This window comes from Mobula birostris, unplaced genomic scaffold (genome assembly GCF_030028105.1).
Source record: "Mobula birostris isolate sMobBir1 unplaced genomic scaffold, sMobBir1.hap1 scaffold_2858, whole genome shotgun sequence".
NCBI lineage: Eukaryota > Metazoa > Chordata > Chondrichthyes > Myliobatiformes > Myliobatidae > Mobula > Mobula birostris.
In genome coordinates this window covers 1-25,109 of record NW_027275915.1, presented here as the reverse complement: position 1 = coordinate 25,109, position 25,109 = coordinate 1, and the positions used below count along the sequence as shown (strand labels likewise).

The 25,109-nt window shown below is 52.0% G+C and overlaps 1 long non-coding RNA gene across 1 annotated transcript; it reads right to left on the bottom strand.

Annotated features, from left to right (window-relative positions):
- Positions 1-4,484: 4,484 nt before the first annotated feature.
- Positions 4,485-23,487, bottom strand: LOC140192861 (uncharacterized). The gene is made up of 4 exons (XR_011884473.1): positions 23,294-23,487; positions 20,460-20,556; positions 9,006-9,175; positions 4,485-5,336 (listed from the first exon to the last, which is right to left on the bottom strand). It is a non-coding gene; the product is annotated as an uncharacterized lncRNA (long non-coding RNA).
- Between the last annotated feature and the right edge of the window lie 1,622 nt (positions 23,488-25,109).

Sequence of the window (25,109 nt, the reverse complement as noted above, 5' to 3'; positions counted from 1 at the left end):
CCCAATCCACTCCTTCTAAATCCTTTTGCATCTCCTCAAAGTTAGTCTTTCTCCAATCAAAAATCTCAACCCTAGGTCCAATCCTATCCTTCTCCAGAATTATATTGAAATTAATGGCATTGTGATCACTGGACCTGAAGTGCTCCCCAACACATACCTCTGTCACCTGCCCTATCTCATTCTCTAACAGGAGATCCAACACTGCCCCTTCTCTAGTTGGTACCTCTATGTATTGCTGCAAAAAACTACCTTGCACACATTTTACAAACTCCAAACATGTATGTATGCATTTCAAAATGACAATATAAAATGGACTGAGTGTTCTCATAATCTAAAAAAATAAAAAAAAACATCCAGCCCTTTTACAGAATGGGCTTCCCAGTCAATGTGTGGAAAATTAAAATCTCCCACAATCACAACCTTGTACTTTCTACAAATATCTGCGATCTCTCTATAGATTTGCTCCTCCAATTCTCGCTCCCCATTAGTTGGTCTATAATACACCCCTATAAGCATCACTACACCTTTCCCATTCCTCAATTCCACCCAAATAGCCTCCCTAGACGAGTCCACTAATCCAGCGGTCCCCAACCACCGGGCCGCGAGGAAACGATATGATTTGGCGATATGAGTCAGCTGCACCTTTCCTCATTCCCTGTCACGGCCACTGTTGAGCCATTACGCACGCGAGGTCATTACCCGCGCATCATCCGTGTCAGCGCGGGAAGGAGATCAACTCCTCGAGCTTGCAAATGATGGTGGGCTGAGAAGTACGTTTGACATCTCTGCCGGCAATCCGGATCAAAGCCAAGGCTAAGTATCCTGAGATAGCCACGAAAGCACTGAAAACGTTGCTTCCATTTCCAACACATCTCTGCGATGAATGTAACAAAAATTAAATTGCGGAATAGACTGGACATAAGGAACCCCCTTCGAGTATCGGTGTCTCCCGTCACCCCTCGATGGCACCGTCTTGTTGCAGGTAAACAAGCCCAGGGCTCCCACTGATTCAGCGATATTGGTGCGTTGCAATAATTTTATATGTTCATACGGGGAAAATATGCGCAGTGTGTTTAATATCCAAACATTACTTAAAATGTTATGATGCTATTGACTTATATAACCATATAACAATTACAGCACGAAAACAGGCCATCTCAGCCCTTCTAGTCCGTGCCGAACGCTACTCTCACCTAGTCCCACCGACCTGCACTCAGCCCACAACCCTCCATTCCTTTCCTGTCCATATACCTGTCCAATTTTTCTTTAAATGATAATATCGAACCTGTTTCTGACACTTCTACTGGAAGTTGGTTCAATACTTACTTCAAGCTCCCCTGATAATTGACTTATCGCTATATTCGTGCGAGGAAAATATGCGGTGTGTGTTTAATATTAAATTCGTTAGATAAACCCTTTTAGAAACGAAATTGAGTGTATTAGCCACTTATCACCGATATTCTGGTCGTGATTAACACCCCCTCCCCGAACAGAATGGCCAAAAACGATTTGTAGAAAAATAATCGGCAGGTGCACGCATGCGCAAGTCAAACATGTGCTCTGGTACCCGCGCAAGGCTTCATGGTCATTGTAGTCTTTATCTTGGTAAACACAACGTATTTGACAGCTACTCTTGTCCGTTGGCAACCAACCGCCCCCCCCCCCCCCCCCCGGTCAGCCGGTCCGCAAGAATATTGTCAACATGAAACCGGTCCGCAGTGCAAAAAAGGTTGGGGACCCCTGCACTAATCTATCCTGAAAGAGGACCACTGTTATATTTTCTCTTACAAGCAATGCAACACATCCCCCTCTTGCCCCTCCAATTCTATCACACCTGAAGCAACGAAATCCAGGAATCCAGGAATATTTAGTTGCCAAGCACACCCTTCCTGTAACCATGTTTCACTAATAGCTACAACATCATACTTCCAGGTATCAATCCATGCTCTAAGCTCATCCACCTTTCTTACAATGCTCCTAGCATTAAAATAGATGCATTTAATAAACTCTCCACCTCTTACTTTCTGTTTATCCTTAATGGAGCAAACAACTTTGTTACCTTTTTCTTCTTTCTCCCCTACATCTCCAGTCTGAGTGCTCCCGTTCTCTGTCCCCTGCCTATCCTCCCTCACACACTGTCTACTAGCTTTCTCTATTTGTGAACTAACCTCCTCTCTCCTAGTCTCTTCAATTTGATTCCCACCCCACAGCATTCTAGTTTAAAGTCTCCCCAGTAGCCTTTGCAAATCTCCCTGCCAGGATATTGGTCCCCCTAGGATTCAAGTGCAACCCGTCCTTTTTGTACAGGTCACACCTGCACCAAAAGAGGTTCCAATGATCCAAAAACTTGAATCCCTGCCCCCTGCTCCAATCCCTCAGCCACGCATTTATCCTCCACCTCATCGCATTCCTACTCTCACTGTCGTGTGGCACAGGCAGTAATCCCGAGATTACTACCTTTGCGGTCCTTTTTCTCAACTCCCTTCCTAACTCCCTATATTCTCCTTTCAGGACCTCATCCCTTTTCCTACCTATGTCATTGGTACCTATATGTACCACGACCTCTGCTCCTCACCCTCCCACTTCAGGATATCTTGGACACGATCAGAAATAACCTGGACCCTGGCACCAGGGAGGCAAACTACCATCCGGGTCTCCTGACTGCATCCACAGAATCGCCTATCTGACCCCCTTACTATCGAGTCCCCTATTACTACTGCCCTCCTCTTCCTTGCCCTACCCTTCTGAGCTACAGGGCCGGACTCTGTGCCGGAGGCACGGCCACTGTCACTTCCCCCGGGTAAGCTCTCCCCCCCAACAGTGCTCAAACAAGAGTACCTATTGTCAAGGGCCATAGCCACTGGAGTACTCTCTATTACCTGACTCTTCCTCTTCCCCCTCCTAATCGTGACCCACTTGTCTGCCTCCTGTGGCCCTGGTGTGACCACCTGCCTGTAACTCCTCTCTATCAACTCCTCACTCTCCCTGACCAGACGAAGGTCATCGAGCTGCAGCTCCAGTTCCCTAACACAGTAATGTGCTAATATTTAGCCAAAGAAAAATGAGAAAGGTGATAAACCGTTAGTTTAGCTGCTATATCGCTTTCTGCCAGTGAGTGTGGATGAACCATCACTACCATGAAAAATACATGAGTTTGTTAAAGAGTTGAAATTATGATAAAACTACAACTTTGGTAAAAATACAAATGATTAAGCTACACTTTAATCTTACATTAATTTATCTGACAGCTTATACAAAGTATTAAAAGTACAGTGGTTTCCCATAGGATTTTGGTACCTGGAATGGGCTGGTGGAGTCAGACATAATCAGAAGCATTTAGATCGACACATCAAGATACAAGGCATAATGGGGACTACTGGGATTAGCATAGATGGGCCAAAAAGATCAGTGGGGGATGTTGGGGTGGAAGGCCAGTTTCTATACTGTAACCACATTATCCTACTAAATGTGAATTAGAACATAACATGATTAAAATCTTAGAAATTCATACCAAACACCCTGATGTTTAAAGTAATATTCTCAGTTGGCTTAGTATGTGAGGAGATCCTGGAGTACCCCTATTAACTGTGTTTTTGAAAAGAGAGAGAGAGAATTATTTACCACCGATATGTTGCTTTTGAAAAGAGAGAGAGAGAGAGAGAGGAAGATTAACAGCTGGACTGTCACTTTAAGGCATTGGAAGTAACTTTGGATTTTTACTGAGTTTGGAGTTGGAGACAGCACCAAGCAGCTCGAAAGTTGCTATGGTGACCGAAGGCAGTGTTATTTAATGGACACTCGGTGTTATGATTTTCAGCAGGTTATTGGTGTTACTTTCAAGGACTTGTTGCCTGCTTCTGCATTTCCTTCACAGACAAAGGAAGGAGGGACTCTTTGAAAGACAGGTGATGCTCAGCCTGGTGAAATAAATAGGAGGTCAGATGATACAGACCTCAGACATATGATCTGGATACTGAATGAGCATTGTTGTGCCTGCAGAGAAAGTGGGTTTTGGAGGATCGATCAGGCGGATCGATCCAAATTGCTATTCCAATGGTGAAGAAGGGGTTGACTGGTGGAGAGTTGTCTATGTGTCCACCCTTGCCGGGGTGATAGCTCCACCACAGGAAAACCGGTTCCCCTGGTTAAAGTCACAGTCGGTGACTTGTGAAGGATTTCGAAGGACGACGAGAAGATCGACGGCATCAGCTCATCTGAAGACTCAACTCACTCTCTCGCTCTGTCTCTCCATCACTACTCAACTAAATACCATGAACTGAACTGAACTGAACTTTACTCATCATCGTAAGACTGTATCTTTTTACCCCTAGACCTAAAGAAGCTTGGTTTTTCACACATATATATTCCACACTTACTATTATATATAATCATTGCTAACCTGTGTGATTTATCTACATTTATATTACTGTATTGCGTAGTTACTAATAAATATTAGTAGTTTATAGCAATACGAGACTCCAAAGTGGTTTCTATTTCTGCTGGTTCTTTATTCCCGTCACGGGGTACATGACAAGTATCAAACATGAAAATGGTAAAATTTCATGATTAGAGAGGTCACTAAACAGGGTTAAGATGAAGACTGGTTACATTTCATTTGACATTGAGGGAGTGCTTTCTATGGGTGTGTTCCTCTTCAAAAAAATCAATAAATCAATCTTCCAGAGGACTGAGGGGCAACAGATCCAGTATTTTGTGTCTGCATGCTGGGTGATTTTGTGATCAAAGGTTATTCGGAAGTCAAGGATCAGGCATAAAGATGAGTGCTTATCATTCTTCTATTAAGTGTTAGAAGAACAAAGCAAAATAAAGATTGAAAAGAAAATAAACCACAAAAAAAATATGGTCTGGTCTTCTTATCGCAGAGTACTGATAGCACACATTTCATTGCTTAAGTTAACCAATGAGGTTGCCTCTGTTGAAGTAATTCAATACAAACTACTAAAACTAGGAAGTTTTCAGAAAGATACAGGGGCGACTGAAAGCATTGGAAAGCTCATTAAACTATTACATGTATATCGCTGAGAATATAAAAAATACAAATAAGCAGAAGAAATTTAAACAACAATTTTACGGCACAATCCAACAATGGATTCCAGAGCTTGGATCCATGTCTCCTCCAGTCGATGTCAGGGCAGCTGCTGACTCACTGTTCAATAATTCCCACCAGCAGGGATCCCACAAATCATTATCTGCCAGGTTCGAGTGCCCAGCGTAGTCAAGATCAATGAAGTGTTCCTTGGTTTTCATTTTCCACAAAATTTGAGGTCAATACTTTTTCGAAAGCGATCTCAAAAACTTGTGGAATTCTGATTTCACTTTGAATGAAGAAAGAAGAGAAAATTGATAAATTATACAAACACAGAGGACTTCACCCTGTCTCTGAGCATGTGATGTGTCAGTGTAGAGGGAACTTCACCCTGTGTCTAACCCCAGGAATATGTGATGGGAAGGTGTGGAGAGAACTTCACTCTGTGTTTGACCCTGGGATTGTGCGATGGGACAGTGTTGAGGGAGATTCACTCTGTGTCTGACCCCGGGAGTGTGTGATGGGACGGTGTGGAGGGAGCTTCACTCTGTGTCTGACCCCGGGAGTGTGTGATGGGACGGTGTGGAAGGAGATTCACTCTGTGTCTGACCCCGGGAGTGTGTGATGGGACAGTGTGGAGGGAGATTCACTCTGTGTCTGACCCCGGGAGTGTGTGATGGGAGGGTGTAGAGGGAGCTTCACTCTGTGTCTGACCCTGGGAATGTGAAATGGGATGGTGTGTCTGATCCCGGGAGTGTGTGATGGGACGGTGTGTCTGACCCCGGGAGTGTGTGATGGGACGGTGTGTCTGACCCCGGGAGTGTGTGATGGGACAGTGTGTCTGACCCCGGGGGTGTGTGATGGGACAGTGTAGAGGGTGCTTCACGCTGTGTCTGACCTCAGGAGTGCGTGATGGGATGGTGTGTTTGACCCTGGGATTGTGCGTTGGGACAGTGTGGAGGGAGATTCACTCTGTGTCTGACCCCGGGAATGTGTGATGGGACAGTGTGGAGGGAGATTCACTCTGTGTCTGACCCCGGGAGTGTGTGATGAGACGGTGTAGAGGGAGCTTCATTCTGTGTCTGACCCCGGAAGTGTGTGATGGGACAGTGTGGAGGGAACTTCACTCTGTGTCTGACCCCGGGAGTGTGTGATGGGACAGTGTGGAGGGAGCTTCACTCTGTTCTGACCCCGGGAGTGTGTGATGGGACGGTGTAGAGGGAGCTTCACTCTGTGTCTGACCCCGGGAGTGTGTGACGGGAAAGTGTGGAGGGAGATTCACTCTGTGTCTGACCTCAGGAGTGCGTGATGGGACGTTATGTCTGACCCTGGCGGTGTGTGTTGGAATGGTGTGGAGAGAACTTCAGTCTGTGCTTGACCCTGGGATTGTGCGTTGGGACAGTGTGGAGGGAGATTCACTCTGTGTTTGACCCCGGGAGTGTGTGATGGGACTGTGTAGAGGGAGCTTCACTCTGTGTCTGACCCCAGGAATGTGAAATGGGACAGTGTGTCTGATCCCGGGAGCGTGTGATGGGACGGTGTGTCTGACCCCGGGAGCGTGATGGGACGGTGTGTCTGACCCTAAAAGTGTGATGGGACGGTGTGTCTGACCCTGGGAGCGTATGATGGGATGGTGTGTCTGACCCCGGGAGTGTGCGATGGGACGGTGTGTCTAATCCCAGGAGTGTGTGATGTGACGGTGTGTCTGATCCCGGGAGTGTGTGATGGGATGGTGTGTCTGACCCCGGGAGTGTGTGATGGGACGGTGTGTCTGACCCCAGAAGCATATGCCGGGATGGTGTGTCTGATCCCCGGAGTGTGTGATGGGACGTTGTGTCTGACCCCGGGGGTGTGTGATGGGACAGTGTAGAGGGTGCTTCACTCTGTGTCTGACCTCAGGAGTGCGTGATGGGACGTTATGTCTGACCCTGGGGGTGTGTGATGGGATGGTGTGGAGAGAAATTCAGTCTGTGTTTGACCCTGGGATTGTGCGTTGGGACAGTGTGGAGGGAGATTCACTCTGTGTCTGACCCCGGGAGTGTGTGATGGGACGTTGTGTCTGACCCCGGGGGTGTGTGATGGGACAGTGTAGAGGGTGCTTCACTCTGTGTCTGACCTCAGGAGTGCGTGATGGGACGTTATGTCTGACCCTGGGGGTGTGTGATGGGATGGTGTGGAGAGAAATTCAGTCTGTGTTTGACCCTGGGATTGTGCGTTGGGACAGTGTGGAGGGAGATTCACTCTGTGTCTGACCCCGGGAGTGTGTGATGGGACGGTGTGTCTGACCCTAAAAGTGTGATGGGATGGTGTGTCTGACCCCAGGAGCTTATGATGGGATGGTCTGTCTGACCCCGGCAGTGCGTGATGGGACGGTGTGTCAGATCCCGGGAGTGTGTGATGGGACGGTGTGTCTGACCCTGGGAGCGTGTGATTGGATGGTGTGTCTGACCCTAAAAGTGTGATGGGATGGTGTGTCTGACCCCAGGAGCTTATGATGGGATGGTCTGTCTGACCCCGGGAGTGCGTGATGGGACGGTGTGTCTGACCCCGGCAGTGTGTGATGGGACGGTTTGTCTGATCCCGGGAGTGTGTGATGTGATGGTGTGTCTGATCCCGGGAGTGTGTGATGGGATGGTGTGTCTGACCCCGGGAGTATGTGATGGGATGGTGTGTCTGACCCTGGGAGCGTGTGACGGGACAGTGTGTCTGACCGCGAGGGTGTGTGACGGGATGATGTGTCTGATCCTGGGGGTGTATGATGGGACGGTGTGTCTGACCCCGATTGTGTGTGACGGGACGGTGTGTCCTATCCCGGGGGTGTGTGATGGGACAGTGTCTCTGACCCCTGGGGTGTGTGATGGGACGGTGTGTCTGACCCCGATTGTGTGTGATGGGACAGTGTGTCCTATCCCGGGGGTGTGTGATGGGATGGTGTCTCTGACCCCTGGGGTGTGTGATGGGACGTTGTGTCTGACCCCGGGGGTGTGTGATGGGACGGTGTGTCTGACCCCGGCAGTGTGTGATGGGACGGTGTATCTGACCCCGGTAGTGTGTGATGGGATGGTGTGTCTGACCCCGGGAGTGTTGATGGGACGGTGTGTCCTATCCCAGGAGCGTATAATGGGACGGTGTGTCTGACCCCAAGGGTGTGTGATGGGACGGTGTGTCTGACCCCGGGAGTGTGTGATGGGACGGTGTGTCCTATCCCAGGAGTGTGTGATGGGCCGGTGTGTCCTATCCCGGGAGTGTGTAATGGGATGGTGTGTCTGACCCCGGGAGCATGTGATGGGACGGTGTGTCTGATCCTGGGGGTGTACGATGGAACGGTGTGTCTGATCCCAGGAGTGTGTGATGGAACGGTGTGTCTGACCCCGGGAGTGTGTGATGGGATGGTGTGTCTGACCCCGGGGGTGTGTGATGGGACGGTGTGTCTGATCCCGAGAGCGCGTGATGGGACGGTGTGTTAATGCCGATTATACCTACTCTGACTGTCCTATACGACATCAGGAGTTTCTGTTTCAGCTCCTCCCACTTCCTCAATCTCTGGAGGCTAAATGTCTACTGATATCTTTTATAAACCTACTCTTCTCGCAGTAACCTTGACTTTTCCTCTTCCCACCCGCTCTTATAAAAATGCTATGAGCTTTTCTCAGCTCCGTCACTTCCGTTACATCTGTTTTCAGATGAGACTTTCAATTTCAGAGCATCCAAGAAGTTCTCAAATTCCACCTCAAATTCCATCTGAGCCTCCAACCTGATGGCATGAACATTGATTTCTCCAGCTTCCTGTAATTCCTCCCCTCTCTTCCTCATCTCTTTTTCTATTCCCCATTCTGACTCCTCTCTTCCCCTTTCTCTTCTCCTCCCTGATCTATCTGCTCCCCCTGGAACCCGCCATCCTTCCCCTTCTCAGCCTGAAACATCAACTATTCATTCCTCTCCATAGGCCTCTCCTGACCTGCTGAGTTCCTCCAGCATTTTGTGCCTGTTTCTCTGGATTTCCAGCATCTGCAGAATCTCTTTTGCAACTCATCACCAGGAAAATGATCACCAACAGGACGAAAAGAACAATGATTATGACAATGAATGCAGAAGTTGGTATCCCATCTTGTCTCTGTGGTTTCCATTCTAATAGAAATACATAAGTCGCAATTTAGTGAGGAAAATGTCCCAGATACTCAGAATTGGAGGAGGTGAAGGGTGAACCCGTGACCTTTGGAGATAATTCACCACGATTGAACCCTTCCTTCCCACATGGCCCTCCATTTTTCTATCATCCATGACCTTAGCCAAGAGTCTGTTAAATGTCCCTCATGTATCTAAGTGGCCTCTACCACCACCCCTGGCACTAGTGCCGGTGGTGGGGTTATCCCCCGCACACCCCCACTGGCTGTGGGGTTATCCCCCAAACACCCCCACTGGTGATGGGGTTATCCCCCGCACACCCCCACTGGCGATGGGGTTATCCCCCGCACACCCCCACTGGCGGTGGGGTTATCCCCCGCACATCCCCACTGGCAGTGGGGTTATCCCCCAAGCACCCCCACTGGCGGTGGGGTTATCCCCCGCACACTCCCACTGATGGTGGGGTTACCTCTGAACACTCCCACAGGCAGTGGGGTTATCCCCTGAACATTCCCACTGGCGGTGGGGTTATCCTCCGCACACCCCCACTGGCAGTGGGGTTATCCCCCCAACACTCCCACTGGCGGTGGGGTTACCGCCGAACGCTCCCACTGGCGGTGGGGTTATCCCACACACACCCCCACTGGTGGTGGGGTTATCCCCTGAACACTCCCACTGGCGGTGGGGTTACCTCCAAACACTCCCACTGGCAGTGGGGTTACCCGCTAAACATTCCCACTGGTGGTGGGGTTACCTCCAAACACTCCCACAGGCAGTGGGGTTATCCCCTGAACATTCCCACTGGTGGTGGGGTTATCCTCCGCACACCCCCACTGGCGGTGGGGTTATCCCCCGAACACTCCCACTGGCGGTGGGGTTATCCCCTGAACACTCCCACTGGCGGTGGGGTTACCTCCGAACACTCCCACTGGCAGTGGGGTTACCCGCTAAACATTCCCACTGGCGGTGGGGTTACCTCCGAACACTCCCACTGGCAGTGGGGTTATCCCCCGAACACCCCCACTGGTGGTGGGGTTTCCCCCCGAACACTCCCACTGGCAGTGGGGTTACCCCCTGAACGCTCCCACTGGCGGTGGGGTTACCCCCTGAACACCCCCACTGGCGGTGGGGTTATCCCCAAACACCCCCACTGATGGTGGGGTTATCCCCTGAACACCCCCACTGGCGGTGGGGTTATCCCCCGAACACTCCCACTGGTGGTGGAGTTACCCCCCGAAAGCTCCCACTGGCGGTGGGGTTACCCCCCCCCCGAACACCCCCACTGACGGTGGGGTTATCCCCCCGAATGCTCCCACTGGCGGTGGGGTTATCCCCCGAACAAGCCCACTGGCTGTGTGGTTATCCCTGAACACTCCCACTGGCGGTGGGGTTATCCCCCGAACACCCCCACTGGTGGTGGGGTTTCCCCCCGAACACTCCCACTGGCAGTGGGGTTACCCCCTGAACGCTCCCACTGGCGGTGGGGTTACCCCCTGAACACCCCCACTGGCGGTGGGGTTATCCCCAAACACCCCCACTGATGGTGGGGTTATCCCCTGAACACCCCCACTGGCGGTGGGGTTATCCCCCGAACACTCCCACTGGTGGTGGAGTTACCCCCCGAAAGCTCCCACTGGCGGTGGGGTTACCCCCCCCGAACACCCCCACTGACGGTGGGGTTATCCCCCCGAACACTCCCACTGGCAGTGGGGTTACCCGCTAAACATTCCCACTGGCGGTGGGGTTACCTCGGAACACTCCCACTGGCAGTGGGGTTATCCCACACACACCCCCACTGGTGGTGGGGTTATCCCCTGAACACTCCCACTGGCGGTGGGGTTACCTCCAAACACTCCCACTGGCAGTGGGGTTACCCGCTAAACATTCCCACTGGTGGTGGGGTTACCTCCGAACACTCCCACAGGCAGTGGGGTTATCCCCTGAACATTCCCACTGGTGGTGGGGTTATCCTCCGCACACCCCCACTGGCGGTGGGGTTATCCCCCGAACACTCCCACTGGCGGTGGGGTTATCCCCTGAACACTCCCACTGGCGGTGGGGTTACCTCCGAACACTCCCACTGGCAGTGGGGTTACCCGCTAAACATTCCCACTGGCGGTGGGGTTACCTCCGAACACTCCCACTGGCAGTGGGGTTATCCCCCGAACACCCCCACTGGTGGTGGGGTTTCCCCCCGAACACTCCCACTGGCAGTGGGGTTACCCCCTGAACGCTCCCACTGGCGGTGGGGTTACCCCCTGAACACCCCCACTGGCGGTGGGGTTATCCCCAAACACCCCCACTGATGGTGGGGTTATCCCCTGAACACCCCCACTGGCGGTGGGGTTATCCCCCGAACACTCCCACTGGTGGTGGAGTTACCCCCCGAAAGCTCCCACTGGCGGTGGGGTTACCCCCCCCCCCGAACACCCCCACTGACGGTGGGGTTATCCCCCCGAATGCTCCCACTGGCGGTGGGGTTATCCCCCGAACAAGCCCACTGGCTGTGTGGTTATCCCTGAACACTCCCACTGGCGGTGGGGTTATCCCCCGAACACCCCCACTGGTGGTGGGGTTTCCCCCCGAACACTCCCACTGGCAGTGGGGTTACCCCCTGAACGCTCCCACTGGCGGTGGGGTTACCCCCTGAACACCCCCACTGGCGGTGGTGTTATCCCCAAACACCCCCACTGATGGTGGGGTTATCCCCTGAACACCCCCACTGGCGGTGGGGTTATCCCCTGAACACCCCCACTGGCGGTGGGGTTATCCCCCGAACACTCCCACTGGTGGTGGAGTTACCCCCCGAAAGCTCCCACTGGCGGTGGGGTTACCCCCCCCGAACACCCCCACTGACGGTGGGGTTATCCCCCCGAATGCTCCCACTGGCGGTGGGGTTATCCCCCGAACAAGCCCACTGGCTGTGTGGTTATCCCTGAACACTCCCACTGGCGGTGGGGTTATAGAACATAGAACATAGAATAGTACAGTACAGGCCCATTCAGCCCACGATGTTGTGCAGACCCTCAAACCCTGCCTCCCATATAAGCCCCCACCTTAGATTCCTCCATATACCTGTCTAGTAGTCTCTTAAACTTCACTAGTGTATCTGCCTCCATCACTGACTCAGGCAGTGCATTCCACGCACCAACCACTCTCTGAGTAAAAAACCTTCCTCTAATATCCCCCTTGAACTTCCCACACCTTACCTTAAAGCCATGTCCTCTTATGAGAGAAAACTGGCAGGGAACATAAAAACTGACTGTAAAAGCTTTTATAGATATGTAAAAAGGAAAAGACTGGTAAAGACAAATGTAGGTCCCCTACAGACAGAAACAGGTAAATTGATTATGGGGAGCAAGGACATGGCAGACCAATTGAATAATTACTTTGGTTCTGTCTTCACTAAGGAGGACATAAATAATCTTCCAGAAATAGTAGGGGACAGAGGGTCCAGTGAGATGGAGCAACTGAGCGAAATACTTGTTAGTAGGGAAGTGGTGTTAGGTAAATTGAAGGGATTAAAGGCAGATAAATCCCCAGGGCCAGATGGTCTGCATCCTAGAGTGCTTAAGGAAGTAGCCCAAGAAATAGTGGATGCATTAGTGATAATTTTTCAAAACTCGTTAGATTCTGGACTAGTTCCTGAGGATTGGAGGGTGGCTAATGTAACTCCACTTTTTAAAAAAGGAGGGAGAGAGAAACTGGGGAATTATAGACCGGTTAGCCTAACATCGGTGGTGGGGAAACTGCTGGAGTCAGTTATCAAAGATGTGATAACAGCACATTTGGAAAGCGGTGAAATCATCGGACAAAGTCAGCATGGATTTGTGAAAGGAAAATCATGTCTGACGAATCTCATAGAATTTTTTGAGGATGTAACCAGTAGAGTGGATAGGGGAGAACCAGTGGATGTGGTATATTTGGATTTTCAAAAGGCTTTTGACAAGGTCCCACACAGGAAATTAGTGTGCAAACTTAAAGCACACGGTATTGCGGGTAAGGTATTGGTGTGGGTGGAGAGTTGGTTAGCAGACAGGAAGCAAAGAGTGGGAATAAACGGGACCTTTTCAGAATGGCAGGCGGTGACTAGTGGGGTACCGCAAGGCTCAGTGCTGGGACCACAGTTGTTTACAATATATATTAATGACTTGGATGAGGGAATTAAATGCAGCATCTCCAAGTTTGCGGATGACACGAAGCTGGGTGGCAGTGTTAGCTGTGAGGAGAATGCTAAGAGGATGCAGAGTGACTTGGATAGGTTGGGTGAGTGGGCAAATTCATGGCAGATGCAATTTAATGTGGATAAATGTGAAGTTATCCACTTCGGTGGCAAAAATAGGAAAACAGATTATTATCTGAAGGGTGGCCGATTAGGAAAAGGGGAGGTGCAACGAGACCTGGGTGTCATTATACACCAGTCATTGAAAGTGGGCATGCAGGTACAGCAGGCGGTGAAAAAGGCGAATGGTATGCTGGCATTTATAGCGAGAGGTTTCGAGTACAGGAGCAGGGAGGTACTACTGCAGTTGTACAAGGCCTTGGTGAGACCACACCTGGAGTATTGTGTGCAGTTTTGGTCCCCTAATCTGAGGAAAGACATTCTTGCCATAGAGGGAGTACAAAGAAGGTTCACCAGATTGATTCCTGGGATGGCAGGACTTTCATATGAAGAGAGACTGGATGAACTGGGCTTGTACTCGTTGGAATTTAGAAGATTGAGGGGGGATCTGATTGAGACGTATAAGATCCTAAAGGGATTGGACAGGCTAGATGCAAGAAGATTATTCCCGATGTTGGGGAAGTCCAGAACGAGGGGCCACAGTTTGAGGATAGAGGGGAAGCCTTTTAGGACCGAGATTAGGAAAAACTTCTTCACACAGAGAGTGGTGAATCTGTGGAATTCTCTGCCACAGGAAACAGTTGAGGCCAGTTCATTGGCATGAAAGGAGCCACCTGGATTTGAACCCGTGACCATTTGCCTCAAAGCCCAGTGCGGATGCCATTACTCCACCAGCCACCTATTTCTGGCCTGGGAAAAACAGGGGAGGGGTGTAGGGTCTGGAGAGTATGACAGAGATAGGGATGGTGTAGGGGCCAGAGAGTGCCACAGAGATGGGGTAGGGTGTAGGGTCCGGAGAGTGCCACAGAGATGGGGAGGGGTGTAGGTTCCGGAGAGTGTTACAGAGATGGGGAGGGGAGTAATGTCTGGAGAGTGTTACAGAGATGGGGAGGGGTGTAGGTTCCACGGAGTGTCACAGACATGGGGAAGGATGTAGGGTCCGGAGAGTGTCACAGATATGGGGAGGGGTGTAGGGTCCGGAGAGTGTCACAGAGATAGGGAGGGTGTAGGGGCCAGAAAGTGTCACAGAGATGGGGAGGGGTGTAGGGTCTGGAGAGTGTCACAGAGATGGTGGAGGGTGTAGGGTCTGGAGAGTGTTACAGAGATGGTGGAGGGTGGAGGGACTGGAGAGAGTCACAGAGATGGGGAGGGTCGGGAGAGTGTTACAGAGATGTGGGAGGGTGTAGGGTCTGGGGAGTGTGACAGAGATGGGGAAGGGTGTAGGGCTTGGAGAGTGTGACAGAGATGGGGAGGGTGTAGGTTCTGGAGAGTGTCACAGAGATGGTGGAGGGTGGAGGGTCTGGAGAGTGTCACAGATGGGGAGGTGTGTAGGGTCCGGAGAGTGTCACAGAGATGGGGAGGGTGTAGGGTCGGGAGAGTGTGACAGAGATAGGGAGGGTGGAGGGTCTGGAGAGTGTGACAGAGATGGTGGAGGGTGGAGGGTCTGGAGAGTGTTACAGAGATGGTGGAGGGTGGAGGGTCTGGAGAGTGTCACAGATGGGGAGGTGTGTAGAGTCTGGAGAGTGTCACAGATGTGGAGGGGTGTAGGGTCTGGAGAGTGTCACAGAGATGGGGAGGGTGTAGGGTCCAGAGAGTGTGACAGTGATGGGGAGGGTGGAGGTTCTGGAGAGTGTCACAGAGATGGTGGAGGGTGGAGGGTCTGGAGAGTGTTACAGAGATGGGGGAGGGTGTAGGGTCGGGAGAGTGTGACAGAGATGGGGAGGGTGTAGGGTCGGGAGAGTGTGACAGAGATAGGGAGGGTGGAGGGTCTGGAGAGTGTGACAGAGATGGTGGAGGGTGGAGGGTCTGGAGAGTGTCACGGATGGGAAGGTGTGTAGAGTCTGGAGAGTGTCACAGATGGGGAGGGGTGTAGGGTCTGGAGAGTGTCACAGAGATGGGGAGGGTGTAGGGTCCAGAGAGTGTGACAGTGATGGGGAGGGTGTAGGTTCTGGAGAGTGTCACAGAGATTGTGGAGCTTGGAGGGTCTGGAGAGTGTTACAGAGATGGGGGAGGGTGTGGGGTCGGGAGAGTGTGACAGAGATGGGGAAGGGTGTAGGGCTTGGAGAGTGTGACAGAGATGGGGAGGGTGTAGGGTCTGAAGTGTGTCACAGAGATGGGGAGGGTGTAGGTTCTGGAGAGTGTCACAGGGATGGTGGAGGGTGGAGGGTCTGGAGAGTGTTACAGAGATGGGGGAGGGAGTAGGGTCGGGAGAGTGTGTCACAGATGGGGAGGGGTGTAGGGTCCGGAGAGTGTCACAGAGATGGGGAGGGTGTAGGGTCGGGAGAGTGTATCAGAGATGGGGGAGGGTGTAGGGTCTGGAGAGTGTTGCAGAGGTGGGGGAGGGTGTACGGTCTGGAGAGTGTGACAGAGATGGGGAGGGTGTAGGGTACGGAGAGTGTGACAGAGTTGGGGAGGGGTGTAGGGTCCAGAGAGTGTCACAGAGATAGGGAGGTGTGTAGGGTCTGGAGAGTGTCACAGATGGGGATGTGTGTGGAGTCTGGAGAGTGTCACAGAGATGGGGAGGGTGTAGGGTCCAGAGAGTGTGACAGTGATGGGGAGGGTGTAGGTTCTGGAAAGTGTCACAGAGATGAGGAGGGGTGTAGGGTCTGGAGAGTGTCACAGATGGGGAGGGGTGTAGGGTCCGGAGAGTGTTACAGAGATGGGGGAGGGTGTAGGGTCTGGAGAGTGTTACAGAGATGGGGGAGGGTGTAGGGTCCGGAGAGTGTGACAGAGATGGGGAGGGTGTAGGGTACAGAGAGTGTGACAGAGTTGGGGAGGAGTGTAGGGTCCGGAGAGTGTCACAGAGATGGGGAGGGGTGTAGGGTCTGGAGAGTGTGACAGAGATAGGGAGGGTGGAGGGTCTGGAGAGTGTGACAGAGATGGTAGAGGGTGGAGGGTCTGGAGAGTGTCACAGAGATGGTGGAGGGTGTAGGGTCTGGAGAGTGTTACAGAGATGGTGGAGGGTGGAGGGACTGGAGAGAGTCACAGAGATGGGGAGGGTCGGGAGAGTGTTACAGAGATGTGGGAGGGTGTAGGGTCTGGGGAGTGTTACAGAGATGGGGGAGAGTGTAGGGTTTGGAGAGTGTGACAGAGATGGGGAGGGTGTAGGGTACGGAGAGCATAACAGAGTTGGGGAGAGGTGTAGGGTCCGGAGAGTGTCACAGATGGGGAGGGGTGTAGGGTCTGGAGAGTGTCACAGAGATGGGGAGGGTGTAGGTTCTGGAGAGTGTCACAGAGATGGGGGAGGGAGTAGGATCGGGAGAGTGTGACAGAGATGGGGAAGGGTGTAGGGCTTGGAGAGTGTGACAGAGATGGGGAGGGTGTAGGTTCTGGAGAGTGTCACAGAGATGGTGGAGGGTGGAGGGTCTGGAGAGTGTCACAGATGGGGAGGTGTGTAGGGTCCGGAGAGTGTCACAGAGATGGGGAGGGTGTAGGGTCGGGAGAGTGTGACAGAGATAGGGAGGGTGGAGGGTCTGGAGAGTGTGACAGAGATGGTGGAGGGTGGAGGGTCTGGAGAGTGTTACAGAGATGGTGGAGGGTGGAGGGTCTGGAGAGTGTCACAGATGGGGAGGTGTGTAGAGTCTGGAGAGTGTCACAGATGTGGAGGGGTGTAGGGTCTGGAGAGTGTCACAGAGATGGGGAGGGTGTAGGGTCCAGAGAGTGTGACAGTGATGGGGAGGGTGGAGGTTCTGGAGAGTGTCACAGAGATGGTGGAGGGTGGAGGGTCTGGAGAGTGTTACAGAGATGGGGGAGGGTGTAGGGTCGGGAGAGTGTGACAGAGATGGGGAGGGTGTAGGGTCGGGAGAGTGTGACAGAGATAGGGAGGGTGGAGGGTCTGGAGAGTGTGACAGAGATGGTGGAGGGTGGAGGGTCTGGAGAGTGTCACGGATGGGAAGGTGTGTAGAGTCTGGAGAGTGTCACAGATGGGGAGGGGTGTAGGGTCTGGAGAGTGTCACAGAGATGGGGAGGGTGTAGGGTCCAGAGAGTGTGACAGTGATGGGGAGGGTGTAGGTTCTGGAGAGTGTCACAGAGATTGTGGAGCTTGGAGGGTCTGGAGAGTGTTACAGAGATGGGGGAGGGTGTGGGGTCGGGAGAGTGTGACAGAGATGGGGAAGGGTGTAGGGCTTGGAGAGTGTGACAGAGATGGGGAGGGTGTAGGGTCTGAAGTGTGTCACAGAGATGGGGAGGGTGTAGGTTCTGGAGAGTGTCACAGGGATGGTGGAGGGTGGAGGGTCTGGAGAGTGTTACAGAGATGGGGGAGGGAGTAGGGTCGGGAGAGTGTGTCACAGATGGGGAGGGGTGTAGGGTCCGGAGAGTGTCACAGAGATGGGGAGGGTGTAGGGTCGGGAGAGTGTATCAGAGATGGGGGAGGGTGTAGGGTCTGGAGAGTGTTGCAGAGGTGGGGGAGGGTGTACGGTCTGGAGAGTGTGACAGAGATGGGGAGGGTGTAGGGTACGGAGAGTGTGACAGAGTTGGGGAGGGGTGTAGGGTCCAGAGAGTGTCACAGAGATAGGGAGGTGTGTAGGGTCTGGAGAGTGTCACAGATGGGGATGTGTGTAGAGTCTGGAGAGTGTCACAGAGATGGGGAGGGTGTAGGGTCCAGAGAGTGTGACAGTGATGGGGAGGGTGTAGGTTCTGGAAAGTGTCACAGAGATGAGGAGGGGTGTAGGGTCTGGAGAGTGTCACAGATGGGGAGGGGTCTAGGGTCCGGAGAGTGTTACAGAGATGGGGGAGGGTGTAGGGTCTGGAGAGTGTTACAGAGATGGGGGAGGGTGTAGGGTCCGGAGAGTGTGACAGAGATGGGGAGGGTGTAGGGTACGGAGAGTGTGACAGAGTTGGGGAGGAGTGTAGGGTCCGGAGAGTGTCACAGAGATGGGGAGGGGTGTAGGGTCTGGAGAATGTCACAGAGATGGTGAGGGGTATAGGGTCTGGAGAGTGTCACAGAGATGGGGAGGGGTGTAGGGTCGGGAGAGTGTCACAGAGATGGGGAGGGGTGTAGGGTCGGGAGAGTGTATCAGAGATGGGGGAGGGTGTAGGGTCTGGAGAGTGTTGCAGAGGTGGGGGAGGGTGTACGGTCTGGAGAGTGTGACACAGATGGGGAAGGGTGTAGGGCTTGGAGAGTGTGACAGAGATGGGGAGGGTGTAGGTTCTGGAGAGTGTCACAGAGATGGTGGATGGTGGAGGGTGGAGGGTCTGGAGAGTGTCTCAGATGGGGAGGTGTGTAGGGTCCGGAGAGTGTCACAGAGATGGGGAGGGTGTAGGGTCGGGAGAGTGTGACAGAGATGGGGAGGGTGTAGGGTCTGGAGAGCTTGACAGAGATGGGGAGGGTGTAGGGTCGGGAGAGTGTGACAGAGATAGGGAGGGTGGAGGGTCTGGAGAGTGTGACAGAGATGGTAGAGGGTGGAGGGTCTGGAGAGTGTCACAGAGATGGTGGAGGGTGGAGGGTCCAGAGAGTGTGACAGTGATGGGGAGGGTGTAGGTTCTGGAGAGTGTCACAGAGATGGCGGAGGTTGGAGGGTCTGGAGAGTGTTACAGAGATGGGGGAGGGAGTAGGGTCGGGAGAGTGTGACAGAGATGGGGAAGGGTGTAGGGCTTGGAGAGTGTGACAGAGATGGGGAGGGTGTAGGTTCTGGAGAGTGTCACAGATGTGGAGGGGTGTAGGGTCTGGAGAGTGTCACAGAGATGGGGAGGGTGTAGGGTCCAGAGAGTGTGACAGTGATGGGGAGGGTGTTGGTTCTGGAGAGTGTCACAGAGATGGTGGAGGGTGGAGGGTCTGGAGAGTGTTACAGAGATGGGGGAGAGTGTTACAGAGATGGGGGAGGGTGTAGGGTCGGGAGAGTGTGACAGAGATGGGGAGGGTGTAGGGTCGGGAGAGTGTGACAGAGATAGGGAGGGTGGAGGGTCTGGAGAGTGTGACAGAGATGGTGGAGGGTGGAGGGTCTGGAGAGTGTGACAGAGATGGTGGAGGGTGGAGGGTCTGGAGAGTGTTACAGAGATGGTGGAGGGCGGAGGGTCTGGAGAGTGTCACGGATGGGAAGGTGTGTAGAGTCCGGAGAGTGTCACAGATGGGGAGGGGTGTAGGGTCTGGAGAGTTTTACAGAGATGGGGGAGGGAGTAGGGTCGGGAGAGTGTGACAGAGATGGGGAAGGGTGTAGGGCTTGGAGAGTGTCACAGAGATGGGGAGGGTGTAGATTCGGGAGAGTGTGACAGAGATAGGGAGGGTGGAGGGTCTGGAGAGTGTGACAGAGATGGTGGAGGGTGGAGGGTCTGGAGAGTGTTACAGAGATGGTGGAGGGTGGAGGGTCTGGAGAGTGTCACAGATGGGGAGGTGTGTAGAGTCTGGAGAGTGTCACAGATGTGGAGGGGTGTAGGGTCTGGAGAGTGTCACAGAGATGGGGAGGGTGTAGGGTCCAGAGAGTGTGACAGTGATGGGGAGGGTGTAGGTTCTGGAGAGTGTCACAGAGATGGTGGAGGGTGGAGGGTCTGGAGAGTGTTACAGAGATGGGGGAGGGTGTAGGGTCGGGAGAGTGTGACAGAGATGGGGAGGGTGTAGGGTCGGGAGAGTGTGACAGAGATAGGGAGGGTGGAGGGTCTGGAGAGTGTGACAGGGATGGTGGAGGGTGGAGGGTCTGGAGAGTGTTACAGAGATCGGGGAGGGAGTAGGGTCGGGAGAGTGTCACAGAGATGGGGAGGGTGTAGGGTCGGGAGAGTGTCACAGAGATGTGAGCGTGTGGGGTCCAGAGTGTGTCACAGAGATGGGGAGTGTGTTGTGTCCAGAGAGTGTGATAGAGATGGGGAGGGTGTATGGTCCTGAGAGTGTCACAGAGATGGGGAGGGGTGTAGTGTCCGGAATGCTATACTGTGTTGTGGTGGGGTGTAGGGACTGTAGAGCTCACAGAGACGGTGACCTCTGCAGAAGAGGAGCAGGATTAGCCAGATGCATACCTTCATCACGAACGTGGATGACTCCCTCTACTGTTGTATGTTTATTCCAAGCCCGGCATAAGTAATCTCCAAACTGCCGATGATGGATTGAGTTTACCTGTGCACACGAACAGGAGAGAGGTGGTGAACTGGCTGAGTGGCCTAATTCTGCCCCCATGTCTCTGGGTGATCATCAGTCTGTCTCTGTGCACCCTGTGCTCCTTATAACTCAAGTCCCCCAGTGACACCAACATCCTTGTGAATTATCTTCTGCACCTTCTCCAGTTTAATCACCCCTATCACACCCTTTGTCCCTGTACCCACCCTGTCGAGAATCCTCAGGGACCTTTAGTGTGCTGAAGACCCCTCTCAGTCTTCAGAATCAACAGACACACAGTCACCCACCCCGACTGTCTGACATCTCCTTATCAGGGCACGTTGTTGTCAATGGTGCGGCCAACTCCTGAGAACGGTCGTGATCCCAGCATCTGGTGTGTGTGCGTGTGTGTTTGTGTGTGTGATGGGTCTGTGTATGTGTGATGGGGGTGTGTGTGATGTGTGTATGTGATGTGTGTGTGTTTGTGTGTGTGATGGGTGTGTGTATGTGTGATGTGTGTGTTTGTGTGTGTGTGTGTGTGTGTGTGTGTGTGTGTGATAGGTGTGCCTGAGTGTGTGGTGTGTGTATGAGTGTGAGTGTGAGTGTGTGTGTGATAGGTGTGTGTGAGTGAGTGTATGTGTCTCTCTGTGATGGGGTGTGGGTATGTGTGAGTGTCTATGTGTGTGTAATGGGTGTGTGTGTGTGTGTGTGTGAGTGTGAGAGAGAGTGATGGGTGTGTGTGTGTGATAGGTGTGTGCGTGCCTGTGTCCGTGTGTGATAGGTGTGTGTGTCTGTGTCTGTGTCTGTGATGGGTGTGTGTGTGTGTGTGTGTGAGTGAGAGATGGGTGTGTGTATGTGAGATGTGTGTGTGTTTCTGGGTGTGTGTGTGATGGTGTGTGTGTGTGTGGTGTGTGTGTGTGGTGTGTGTGAGTGTGAGTGTGTGTGTGATAGGTGTGTGTGAGTGAGTGTATGTGTCTCTCTGTGATGGGGTGTGGGTATGTGTGAGTGTCTATGTGTGTGTAATGGGTGTGTGTGTGTGTGTGTGTGTGTGTGTGAGGGAGTGATGGGTGTGTGTGTGTGATAGGTGTGTGCGTCTGTGTGTGTGTGTGATAGGTGTGTGCGTGTCCGTGTCCGTGTGTGATAGGTGTGTGTGTCTGTGTCTGTGATGGGTGTGTGTGTGTGTGTGTGTGTGAGTGAGAGATGGGTGTGTGTATGTGTGATGTGTGTGTGTTTCTGGGTGTGTGTGTGATAGGTGTGTCTGAGTGTGTGTGTGTGTGTGTGTGTGTGTCTGAGTGTGTGTGTGTGTGTGTGTGTGTGTGTGTGTGTTCGAGTGTGTGTGTCTGTGTGTGATAGGTGCATGGTGTGTGTGTGTGTCTGTGTGTGATAGGTGTAGGGGTGTGTGTGTGTGTGTGCGCATGTGTATGACTGTGTGTGTCTGTGTGTGTATGAGATGGGTGTGTGTGTGTGTGTGATGGGTGTGTGTGTGTGTGTGATAGGTGTGTGTGTCTGTGTGTATGAGATGGGTGTGTGTGTGTGTGTGATGGTGTGTGTGTGTGTGTGATAGGTGTGTGTGTCTGTGTGTATGAGATGGGTGTGTGTGTGTGTGTGTGTGTGTGTGATGGGTGTGTACGTCTATGTGTGTGTGTGTGTGTGTCTATATCTGTGTGTGTCTGTGTGTGTGTGTGATAGGTGTGTGTGTCTATGTCTGTGTGTGTGTGTGTGTGTGTGTGTGTGTGTGGGGGTGTGTGTGTGTGTGTGATAGGTGTGTGTGTGATAGGTGTGTGTGTGTGTGAGAGAGAGATGGGTGCAGTCTGAGGTGTTAACAGGAATGTGGAGAATGGGAATAAGGACGGGCTGGTGTCTATTTCTAAAAGAGAATCAGTACCGTAACAGATCCTTCCGGCCCAAGGAGCCCACTCTGCCCCATTACACCCATGTCACCAATTCACCTACTGACCCACGTTGGAGACAACTGGAGCACCCGGAGGAGAACCACACAATCACAGGGAGATCATACAATCTCCTTACAGACGGTGGCGGGAAGTAAACCTGGGTTGCTGGCGCTGGAATGACCTCACACGAACCACCATGCTACCGTCCCAAAAATCAGGCAAAGTAACACTTTGAACTACAATTCACAATGCTGTTAAAATATAAATACATGATAGTATTTATCTATTTATGCACATTTTATTCCACATCTTTATTCGTATAATTGTTGAATATTTCAACAAGGCATGAGCAATAATCTTTCAAGAATCACTAGATTCTGGCATGGTTCTGGAGGACTGAAAATGTGGGGGATCTCATTGAAACCTATCAAATATTCAAAGGCCTAGTTTGAGGGGATGTGGAGACGATGTTTCCTATGGTGGGGAAGTCGAAGACCAGAGGACACAGCCTCAGAATAGAGGGATGGCCATTCAGAATAGAGATCAGCAACTTCTTCAGCCAGATGGTGGTGACTCTGTGAAATAGAGTTCTTCATCAGTCACGATGTGAAAGGTTACAGGGAGCAGACAGGAGAATGAGGTTGAGAGGGAAAATGGATCACCCATGGTGAAATGGTGGAGCAGACTCGATGGGCTGAATGGCCTAATTCTGCTCCTATATCTTATGGTCTAATGGGTTTTTTGTTGCATGTGACACCCTGACCAACTCACCGTGCAAATTCCTCTTACATGTAAATGTGTAATAATAAATAAAGTAGATACTCCTTGAAAAGATTGACTTTAACCCTGTGACAATATTAGATTACCCTCAGTTCCGTGTTCACTGGGACGTTACTGTGCAAAGTCGTATGACTGATGTTAACAGATCTCTGCTGGTCCGGACTTATCCAGGTGGAGATAAAGTTACAACTTCCAAGGAAGGAACATTTTAGGGTGAGGTTTCTCCCAACAGAGGTGTAGACAGTCTGCTCCGAAGGGCTGACCAAGGAGAGGAAACTGGCAGCTGTGGACAGACAGAAAAGCTGGTTAATGCTTCACCCAAAGGGAACGTCGGCAAAGAGGGTAAACACAGACATACTCTGGGCTAGTGGTATCTAGAGAGAAACTCTGATTTGCTGCTCCACTGCGAAACCTCTGAGGCATGCCTACCCCGAAGAAATTTAAATCTTCTCTTTGATGGGAGGTCAGTGATGGTCTCTCTCACCATTCCCCCCACCCCACTGCCACCCCTATGTGGTTTCTGCACTCCCTACTCTTCAATCGTGCTCACCCAGACTCCCTACCACTGCCACAACAGTGAACGAAAGGCACAGGGAGAAGACGAATGAAAGAAAGAGAGGGAGGGACAAAGCGAGAGTGGAAGGGAGAGAGACAAAGAGATGTTTAGTAGCCAGGGAGTTTTACACAAATGGGAGAGCTTCTCTGAGACCACACCAGTCATTCTCAGATTGGTCCAGGATACCAACATCTATCATCTGGTTCCTGTGTACTCTGAGGGGAATCGGTGCTCACCTCACACTGGTGTGAGGGCTCTTAGGAAAGATCTGTGGAAAGAGAAGTCAGTAACAACGATCCCTGTACCGTGTTTGGAAGTTATTCCTTCCTGTTGGGAACACCCAGCAGGTCAGTCAGTGTCTGCAGAAGGAGGAACACAGGTCAAAGCAAAGTGTCTGAAAGGAGACAGAGAGAGAGACACACACACAGAGACGGAGAACGTTGGAGAGGGTTTACAGGAGGTTCATGAGATTACGGGGAGACGGCAGGAGAATGGGGAGGAGAGGGAAATGGATCAGCCACGATGAAAAATGGCAGAGCAGACTTAATATAGAACATAGAACATAGAATAGTACAGCACAGTACAGGCCCTTCGGCCCACAATGTTGTGCCGACCCTCAAACACCTGCCTCCCATATAACCCCTCACCTTAAATTTCTGCATATACCTGTCTAGTAGTCTCTTAAATTTCACTAGTGTATCTGCCTCCACCACTGACTCAGGCAGTGCATTCCACACACCAACCACTCTCTGAGTAAAAAACTTCCTCTAATAATCCCCCTTGAAATTCCCACTCCTTACCATAAAGCCAGGTTCTCTTATATTGAGCAGTGGTGCCCTGGGGAAGAGGCGCTGGCTATCCACTCTATCTATTCCTCTTATAATCTTGTATACCTCTATCATGTCTCCTCTCATCCTCCTTCTCTCCAAAGAGTAAAGCCCCAGCTCCCTTAATCTCTGATCATCATGCATACTTTCTAAACCAGGCAGCATCCTGGTAAATCTCCTCTGTACCCTTTCCAATACTTCCACATCCTTCCTATAGTGAGGTGACCAGAACTGGACACAGTGCTCCAAGTGTGGCCTAACCAGAGTTTTATAGAGCTGCATCATTACATTGCGACTCTTAAACTCTATCCCTCGGCTTATGAAAGCTAACACCCTATAAGCTTTCTTAACCACCCTATCCACCTGTGAGGCAACTTTCAGGGATCTGTGGACATGTACCCCGAGATCCCTCTGCTTCTCCACACTACCAAGTATCCTGCCATTTACTTTGTACTCTGCCTGGAGTTTGTCCTTCCAAAGTGTACCACCTCACACTTCTCCAGGTTGACCCCATCTGCC